Source organism: Phlebotomus papatasi, chromosome 3, assembly GCF_024763615.1.
Source record: "Phlebotomus papatasi isolate M1 chromosome 3, Ppap_2.1, whole genome shotgun sequence".
In the NCBI taxonomy this organism is placed as follows: domain Eukaryota; kingdom Metazoa; phylum Arthropoda; class Insecta; order Diptera; family Psychodidae; genus Phlebotomus; species Phlebotomus papatasi.
The window spans coordinates 29,357,588-29,366,038 of NC_077224.1; the positions used below are offsets into that span (position 1 = coordinate 29,357,588).

At 38.1% G+C, this 8,451-nt stretch overlaps 1 protein-coding gene and 17 non-coding genes across 18 annotated transcripts in view; all 18 read left to right on the forward strand.

Annotated features, from left to right (window-relative positions):
- Positions 1–8,451, forward strand: part of LOC129805233 (pre-mRNA-splicing factor ATP-dependent RNA helicase PRP16-like) — a 37,948-nt gene that overhangs the window by 7,122 nt on the left and 22,375 nt on the right. The gene's annotated exons all lie outside the window — the stretch shown is intronic.
- Positions 9–127, forward strand: LOC129808337 (5S ribosomal RNA). Its single transcript, XR_008752367.1, has one exon. It is a non-coding gene; the product is annotated as a 5S ribosomal RNA (ribosomal RNA).
- Positions 328–446, forward strand: LOC129808338 (5S ribosomal RNA). The gene has a single exon (XR_008752368.1). It is a non-coding gene; the product is annotated as a 5S ribosomal RNA (ribosomal RNA).
- LOC129808339 (5S ribosomal RNA) lies at positions 647–765 on the forward strand. Its single transcript, XR_008752369.1, has one exon. It is a non-coding gene; the product is annotated as a 5S ribosomal RNA (ribosomal RNA).
- Positions 1,160–1,278, forward strand: LOC129808340 (5S ribosomal RNA). The gene has a single exon (XR_008752370.1). It is a non-coding gene; the product is annotated as a 5S ribosomal RNA (ribosomal RNA).
- Positions 1,479–1,597, forward strand: LOC129808341 (5S ribosomal RNA). The gene has a single exon (XR_008752371.1). It is a non-coding gene; the product is annotated as a 5S ribosomal RNA (ribosomal RNA).
- LOC129808342 (5S ribosomal RNA) lies at positions 1,798–1,916 on the forward strand. The gene has a single exon (XR_008752372.1). It is a non-coding gene; the product is annotated as a 5S ribosomal RNA (ribosomal RNA).
- Positions 2,311–2,429, forward strand: LOC129808356 (5S ribosomal RNA). The gene has a single exon (XR_008752386.1). It is a non-coding gene; the product is annotated as a 5S ribosomal RNA (ribosomal RNA).
- On the forward strand, positions 2,824–2,942 carry LOC129808360 (5S ribosomal RNA). The gene has a single exon (XR_008752390.1). It is a non-coding gene; the product is annotated as a 5S ribosomal RNA (ribosomal RNA).
- Positions 3,344–3,462, forward strand: LOC129808343 (5S ribosomal RNA). The gene has a single exon (XR_008752373.1). It is a non-coding gene; the product is annotated as a 5S ribosomal RNA (ribosomal RNA).
- Positions 3,857–3,975, forward strand: LOC129808344 (5S ribosomal RNA). The gene has a single exon (XR_008752374.1). It is a non-coding gene; the product is annotated as a 5S ribosomal RNA (ribosomal RNA).
- LOC129808345 (5S ribosomal RNA) lies at positions 4,370–4,488 on the forward strand. Its single transcript, XR_008752375.1, has one exon. It is a non-coding gene; the product is annotated as a 5S ribosomal RNA (ribosomal RNA).
- On the forward strand, positions 5,077–5,195 carry LOC129808347 (5S ribosomal RNA). Its single transcript, XR_008752377.1, has one exon. It is a non-coding gene; the product is annotated as a 5S ribosomal RNA (ribosomal RNA).
- Positions 5,784–5,902, forward strand: LOC129808361 (5S ribosomal RNA). The gene has a single exon (XR_008752391.1). It is a non-coding gene; the product is annotated as a 5S ribosomal RNA (ribosomal RNA).
- LOC129808348 (5S ribosomal RNA) lies at positions 6,304–6,422 on the forward strand. Its single transcript, XR_008752378.1, has one exon. It is a non-coding gene; the product is annotated as a 5S ribosomal RNA (ribosomal RNA).
- On the forward strand, positions 6,817–6,935 carry LOC129808349 (5S ribosomal RNA). Its single transcript, XR_008752379.1, has one exon. It is a non-coding gene; the product is annotated as a 5S ribosomal RNA (ribosomal RNA).
- LOC129808350 (5S ribosomal RNA) lies at positions 7,531–7,649 on the forward strand. Its single transcript, XR_008752380.1, has one exon. It is a non-coding gene; the product is annotated as a 5S ribosomal RNA (ribosomal RNA).
- On the forward strand, positions 8,044–8,162 carry LOC129808351 (5S ribosomal RNA). Its single transcript, XR_008752381.1, has one exon. It is a non-coding gene; the product is annotated as a 5S ribosomal RNA (ribosomal RNA).

Here is an 8,451-nt window from a genome sequence, read left to right on the forward strand (position 1 = left end):
AGTCTCTCGCCAACGACCATACCATGCTGAATACACCGGTTCTCGTCCGATCACCGAAGTTAAGCAGCATCGGGCGCGGTTAGTACTTGGATGGGGGACCGCTTGGGAACACCGCGTGCCGTTGGCATCCCTTTTTGTTGATCCTTTTTGCTTAATATTACCACTTGAATTTATTTTAAATAATTTCTCTGAAGGAAATTGAAATAGTGAACTAGCAGATCCACCAACTTCTGATTAAATTACATTTTCTGCAACATTTCTTAAATTTGCAAGGGAAAAGACATGAAGAGCTTTGCCATGGACTCAAAATGAACTTTGAAGTCTCTCGCCAACGACCATACCATGCTGAATACACCGGTTCTCGTCCGATCACCGAAGTTAAGCAGCATCGGGCGCGGTTAGTACTTGGATGGGGGACCGCTTGGGAACACCGCGTGCCGTTGGCATCCCTTTTTGTTGATCCTTTTTGCTTAATATTACCACTTGAATTTATTTTAAATAATTTCTCTGAAGGAAATTGAAATAGTGAACTAGCAGATCCACCAACTTCTGATTAAATTACATTTTCTGCAACATTTCTTAAATTTGCAAGGGAAAAGACATGAAGAGCTTTGCCATGGACTCAAAATGAACTTTGAAGTCTCTCGCCAACGACCATACCATGCTGAATACACCGGTTCTCGTCCGATCACCGAAGTTAAGCAGCATCGGGCGCGGTTAGTACTTGGATGGGGGACCGCTTGGGAACACCGCGTGCCGTTGGCATCCCTTTTTGTTGATCCTTTTTGCTTAATATTACCACTTGAATTTATTTTAAATAATTTCTCTGAAGGAAATTGAAATTGTGATCTAGCAGATCCATCAACTTCTAATTAAATTACATTTTCTGCAAAATTTCTTAAAGGCAAAAGGCATGAAGGGCTTTGCCATGGATTCAATATGAACTTTGAAGTCTCTCGCCAACGATCTTTGATCCTTTTTGCTTAATATTACCACTTTAATTTATTTTAAATAATTTCTCTGAAGGAAATTGAAATTGTGAACTAGCAGATCCACCAACTTCTGATTAAATTACATTTTCTGCAACATTTCTTAAATTTGCAAGGGAAATGGCATGAAGAGCTTTGCCATGGACTCAAAATGAACTTTGAAGTCTCTCGCCAACGACCATACCATGCTGAATACACCGGTTCTCGTCCGATCACCGAAGTTAAGCAGCATCGGGCGCGGTTAGTACTTGGATGGGGGACCGCTTGGGAACACCGCGTGCCGTTGGCATCCCTTTTTGTTGATCCTTTTTGCTTAATATTACCACTTGAATTTATTTTAAATAATTTCTCTGAAGGAAATTGAAATAGTGAACTAGCAGATCCACCAACTTCTGATTAAATTACATTTTCTGCAACATTTCTTAAATTTGCAAGGGAAAAGACATGAAGAGCTTTGCCATGGACTCAAAATGAACTTTGAAGTCTCTCGCCAACGACCATACCATGCTGAATACACCGGTTCTCGTCCGATCACCGAAGTTAAGCAGCATCGGGCGCGGTTAGTACTTGGATGGGGGACCGCTTGGGAACACCGCGTGCCGTTGGCATCCCTTTTTGTTGATCCTTTTTGCTTAATATTACCACTTGAATTTATTTTAAATAATTTCTCTGAAGGAAATTGAAATAGTGAACTAGCAGATCCACCAACTTCTGATTAAATTACATTTTCTGCAACATTTCTTAAATTTGCAAGGGAAAAGACATGAAGAGCTTTGCCATGGACTCAAAATGAACTTTGAAGTCTCTCGCCAACGACCATACCATGCTGAATACACCGGTTCTCGTCCGATCACCGAAGTTAAGCAGCATCGGGCGCGGTTAGTACTTGGATGGGGGACCGCTTGGGAACACCGCGTGCCGTTGGCATCCCTTTTTGTTGATCCTTTTTGCTTAATATTACCACTTGAATTTATTTTAAATAATTTCTCTGAAGGAAATTGAAATTGTGATCTAGCAGATCCACCAACTTCTAATTAAATTACATTTTCTGCAAAATTTCTTAAAGGCAAAAGGCATGAAGGGCTTTGCCATGGATTCAATATGAACTTTGAAGTCTCTCGCCAACGATCTTTGATCCTTTTTGCTTAATATTACCACTTGAATTTATTTTAAATAATTTCTCTGAAGGAAATTGAAATAGTGGTTTAGCAGATCCACCAACTTCTAATTAAATTACATTTTCTGCAACATTTCTTAAATTTGCAAGGGAAAAGACATGAAGAGCTTTGCCATGGACTCAAAATGAACTTTGAAGTCTCTCGCCAACGACCATACCATGCTGAATACACCGGTTCTCGTCCGTTCACCGAAGTTAAGCAGCATCGGGCGCGGTTAGTACTTGGATGGGGGACCGCTTGGGAACACCGCGTGCCGTTGGCATCCCTTTTTGTTGATCCTTTTTGCTTAATATTACCACTTGAATTTATTTTAAATAATTTCTCTGAAGGAAATTGAAATTGTGATCTAGCAGATCCACCAACTTCTAATTAAATTACATTTTCTGCAAAATTTCTTAAAGGCAAAAGGCATGAAGGGCTTTGCCATGGATTCAATATGAACTTTGAAGTCTCTCGCCAACGATCTTTGATCCTTTTTGCTTAATATTACCACTTGAATTTATTTTAAATAATTTCTCTGAAGGAAATTGAAATAGTGGTTTAGCAGATCCACCAACTTCTAATTAAATTACATTTTCTGCAACATTTCTTAAATTTGCAAGGGAAAAGACATGAAGAGCTTTGCCATGGACTCAAAATGAACTTTGAAGTCTCTCGCCAACGATCATACCATGCTGAATACACCGGTTCTCGTCCGTTCACCGAAGTTAAGCAGCATCGGGCGCGGTTAGTACTTGGATGGGGGACCGCTTGGGAACACCGCGTGCCGTTGGCATCCCTTTTTGTTGATCCTTTTTGCTTAATATTACCACTTGAATTTATTTTAAATAATTTCTCTGAAGGAAATTGAAATAGTGAACTAGCAGATCCACCAACTTCTGATTAAATTACATTTTCTGCAACATTTCTTAAATTTGCAAGGGAAATGGCATGAAGAGCTTTGCCATGGACTCAAAATGAACTTTGAAGTCTCTCGCCAACGATCTTTGATCCTTTTTGCTTAATATTACCACTTTAATTTATTTTAAATAATTTCTCTGAAGGAAATTGAAATTGTGAACTAGCAGATCCACCAACTTCTGATTAAATTACATTTTCTGCAACATTTCTTAAATTTGCAAGGGAAATGGCATGAAGAGCTTTGCCATGGACTCAAAATGAACTTTGAAGTCTCTCGCCAACGACCATACCATGCTGAATACACCGGTTCTCGTCCGATCACCGAAGTTAAGCAGCATCGGGCGCGGTTAGTACTTGGATGGGGGACCGCTTGGGAACACCGCGTGCCGTTGGCATCCCTTTTTGTTGATCCTTTTTGCTTAATATTACCACTTGAATTTATTTTAAATAATTTCTCTGAAGGAAATTGAAATTGTGATCTAGCAGATCCACCAACTTCTAATTAAATTACATTTTCTGCAAAATTTCTTAAAGGCAAAAGGCATGAAGGGCTTTGCCATGGATTCAATATGAACTTTGAAGTCTCTCGCCAACGATCTTTGATCCTTTTTGCTTAATATTACCACTTGAATTTATTTTAAATAATTTCTCTGAAGGAAATTGAAATAGTGAACTAGCAGATCCACCAACTTCTAATTAAATTACATTTTCTGCAACATTTCTTAAATTTGCAAGGGAAAAGACATGAAGAGCTTTGCCATGGACTCAAAATGAACTTTGAAGTCTCTCGCCAACGACCATACCATGCTGAATACACCGGTTCTCGTCCGATCACCGAAGTTAAGCAGCATCGGGCGCGGTTAGTACTTGGATGGGGGACCGCTTGGGAACACCGCGTGCCGTTGGCATCCCTTTTTGTTGATCCTTTTTGCTTAATATTACCACTTGAATTTATTTTAAATAATTTCTCTGAAGGAAATTGAAATAGTGAACTAGCAGATCCACCAACTTCTGATTAAATTACATTTTCTGCAACATTTCTTAAAGGCAAAAGGCATGAAGGGCTTTGCCATGGATTCAATATGAACTTTGAAGTCTCTCGCCAACGATCTTTGATCCTTTTTGCTTAATATTACCACTTGAATTTATTTTAAATAATTTCTCTGAAGGAAATTGAAATAGTGGTTTAGCAGATCCACCAACTTCTAATTAAATTACATTTTCTGCAACATTTCTTAAATTTGCAAGGGAAAAGACATGAAGAGCTTTGCCATGGACTCAAAATGAACTTTGAAGTCTCTCGCCAACGACCATACCATGCTGAATACACCGGTTCTCGTCCGATCACCGAAGTTAAGCAGCATCGGGCGCGGTTAGTACTTGGATGGGGGACCGCTTGGGAACACCGCGTGCCGTTGGCATCCCTTTTTGTTGATCCTTTTTGCTTAATATTACCACTTGAATTTATTTTAAATAATTTCTCTGAAGGAAATTGAAATTGTGATCTAGCAGATCCATCAACTTCTAATTAAATTACATTTTCTGCAAAATTTCTTAAAGGCAAAAGGTATGAAGGGCTTTGCCATGGATTCAATATGAACTTTGAAGTCTCTCGCCAACGATCTTTGATCCTTTTTGCTTAATATTACCACTTGAATTTATTTTAAATAATTTCTCTGAAGGAAATTGAAATTGTGATCTAGCAGATCCACCAACTTCTAATTAAATTACATTTTCTGCAAAATTTCTTAAAGGCAAAAGGCATGAAGGGCTTTGCCATGGATTCAATATGAACTTTGAAGTCTCTCGCCAACGATCTTTGATCCTTTTTGCTTAATATTACCACTTGAATTTATTTTAAATAATTTCTCTGAAGGAAATTGAAATAGTGAACTAGCAGATCCACCAACTTCTAATTAAATTACATTTTCTGCAACATTTCTTAAATTTGCAAGGGAAAAGACATGAAGAGCTTTGCCATGGACTCAAAATGAACTTTGAAGTCTCTCGCCAACGACCATACCATGCTGAATACACCGGTTCTCGTCCGATCACCGAAGTTAAGCAGCATCGGGCGCGGTTAGTACTTGGATGGGGGACCGCTTGGGAACACCGCGTGCCGTTGGCATCCCTTTTTGTTGATCCTTTTTGCTTAATATTACCACTTGAATTTATTTTAAATAATTTCTCTGAAGGAAATTGAAATTGTGATCTAGCAGATCCACCAACTTCTAATTAAATTACATTTTCTGCAAAATTTCTTAAAGGCAAAAGGCATGAAGGGCTTTGCCATGGATTCAATATGAACTTTGAAGTCTCTCGCCAACGATCTTTGATCCTTTTTGCTTAATATTACCACTTGAATTTATTTTAAATAATTTCTCTGAAGGAAATTGAAATTGTGATCTAGCAGATCCACCAACTTCTAATTAAATTACATTTTCTGCAAAATTTCTTAAAGGCAAAAGGCATGAAGGGCTTTGCCATGGATTCAATATGAACTTTGAAGTCTCTCGCCAACGATCTTTGATCCTTTTTGCTTAATATTACCACTTGAATTTATTTTAAATAATTTCTCTGAAGGAAATTGAAATAGTGAACTAGCAGATCCACCAACTTCTAATTAAATTACATTTTCTGCAACATTTCTTAAATTTGCAAGGGAAAAGACATGAAGAGCTTTGCCATGGACTCAAAATGAACTTTGAAGTCTCTCGCCAACGACCATACCATGCTGAATACACCGGTTCTCGTCCGATCACCGAAGTTAAGCAGCATCGTGCGCGGTTAGTACTTGGATGGGGGACCGCTTGGGAACACCGCGTGCCGTTGGCATCCCTTTTTGTTGATCCTTTTTGCTTAATATTACCACTTGAATTTATTTTAAATAATTTCTCTGAAGGAAATTGAAATAGTGAACTAGCAGATCCACCAACTTCTGATTAAATTACATTTTCTGCAACATTTCTTAAATTTGCAAGGGAAATGGCATGAAGAACTTTGCCATGGACTCAAAATGAACTTTGAAGTCTCTCGCCAACGATCTTTGATCCTTTTTGCTTAATATTACCACTTGAATTTATTTTAAATAATTTCTCTGAAGGAAATTGAAATAGTGGTTTAGCAGATCCACCAACTTCTGATTAAATTACATTTTCTGCAACATTTCTTAAATTTGCAAGGGAAATGGCATGAAGAGCTTTGCCATGGACTCAAAATGAACTTTGAAGTCTCTCGCCAACGACCATACCATGCTGAATACACCGGTTCTCGTCCGATCACCGAAGTTAAGCAGCATCGGGCGCGGTTAGTACTTGGATGGGGGACCGCTTGGGAACACCGCGTGCCGTTGGCATCCCTTTTTGTTGATCCTTTTTGCTTAATATTACCACTTGAATTTATTTTAAATAATTTCTCTGAAGGAAATTGAAATTGTGATCTAGCAGATCCATCAACTTCTAATTAAATTACATTTTCTGCAAAATTTCTTAAAGGCAAAAGGTATGAAGGGCTTTGCCATGGATTCAATATGAACTTTGAAGTCTCTCGCCAACGATCTTTGATCCTTTTTGCTTAATATTACCACTTGAATTTATTTTAAATAATTTCTCTGAAGGAAATTGAAATAGTGAACTAGCAGATCCACCAACTTCTAATTAAATTACATTTTCTGCAACATTTCTTAAATTTGCAAGGGAAAAGACATGAAGAGCTTTGCCATGGACTCAAAATGAACTTTGAAGTCTCTCGCCAACGACCATACCATGCTGAATACACCGGTTCTCGTCCGATCACCGAAGTTAAGCAGCATCGGGCGCGGTTAGTACTTGGATGGGGGACCGCTTGGGAACACCGCGTGCCGTTGGCATCCCTTTTTGTTGATCCTTTTTGCTTAATATTACCACTTGAATTTATTTTAAATAATTTCTCTGAAGGAAATTGAAATTGTGATCTAGCAGATCCACCAACTTCTAATTAAATTACATTTTCTGCAAAATTTCTTAAAGGCAAAAGGCATGAAGGGCTTTGCCATGGATTCAATATGAACTTTGAAGTCTCTCGCCAACGATCTTTGATCCTTTTTGCTTAATATTACCACTTGAATTTATTTTAAATAATTTCTCTGAAGGAAATTGAAATAGTGAACTAGCAGATCCACCAACTTCTGATTAAATTACATTTTCTGCAACATTTCTTAAATTTGCAAGGGAAATGGCATGAAGAACTTTGCCATGGACTCAAAATGAACTTTGAAGTCTCTCGCCAACGATCTTTGATCCTTTTTGCTTAATATTACCACTTGAATTTATTTTAAATAATTTCTCTGAAGGAAATTGAAATAGTGGTTTAGCAGATCCACCAACTTCTGATTAAATTACATTTTCTGCAACATTTCTTAAATTTGCAAGGGAAATGGCATGAAGAGCTTTGCCATGGACTCAAAATGAACTTTGAAGTCTCTCGCCAACGACCATACCATGCTGAATACACCGGTTCTCGTCCGATCACCGAAGTTAAGCAGCATCGGGCGCGGTTAGTACTTGGATGGGGGACCGCTTGGGAACACCGCGTGCCGTTGGCATCCCTTTTTGTTGATCCTTTTTGCTTAATATTACCACTTGAATTTATTTTAAATAATTTCTCTGAAGGAAATTGAAATTGTGATCTAGCAGATCCATCAACTTCTAATTAAATTACATTTTCTGCAAAATTTCTTAAAGGCAAAAGGTATGAAGGGCTTTGCCATGGATTCAATATGAACTTTGAAGTCTCTCGCCAACGATCTTTGATCCTTTTTGCTTAATATTACCACTTGAATTTATTTTAAATAATTTCTCTGAAGGAAATTGAAATAGTGAACTAGCAGATCCACCAACTTCTAATTAAATTACATTTTCTGCAACATTTCTTAAATTTGCAAGGGAAAAGACATGAAGAGCTTTGCCATGGACTCAAAATGAACTTTGAAGTCTCTCGCCAACGACCATACCATGCTGAATACACCGGTTCTCGTCCGATCACCGAAGTTAAGCAGCATCGGGCGCGGTTAGTACTTGGATGGGGGACCGCTTGGGAACACCGCGTGCCGTTGGCATCCCTTTTTGTTGATCCTTTTTGCTTAATATTACCACTTGAATTTATTTTAAATAATTTCTCTGAAGGAAATTGAAATTGTGATCTAGCAGATCCACCAACTTCTAATTAAATTACATTTTCTGCAAAATTTCTTAAAGGCAAAAGGCATGAAGGGCTTTGCCATGGATTCAATATGAACTTTGAAGTCTCTCGCCAACGATCTTTGATCCTTTTTGCTTAATATTACCACTTGAATTTATTTTAAATAATTTCTCTGAAGGAAATTGAAATTGTGATCTAGCAGATCC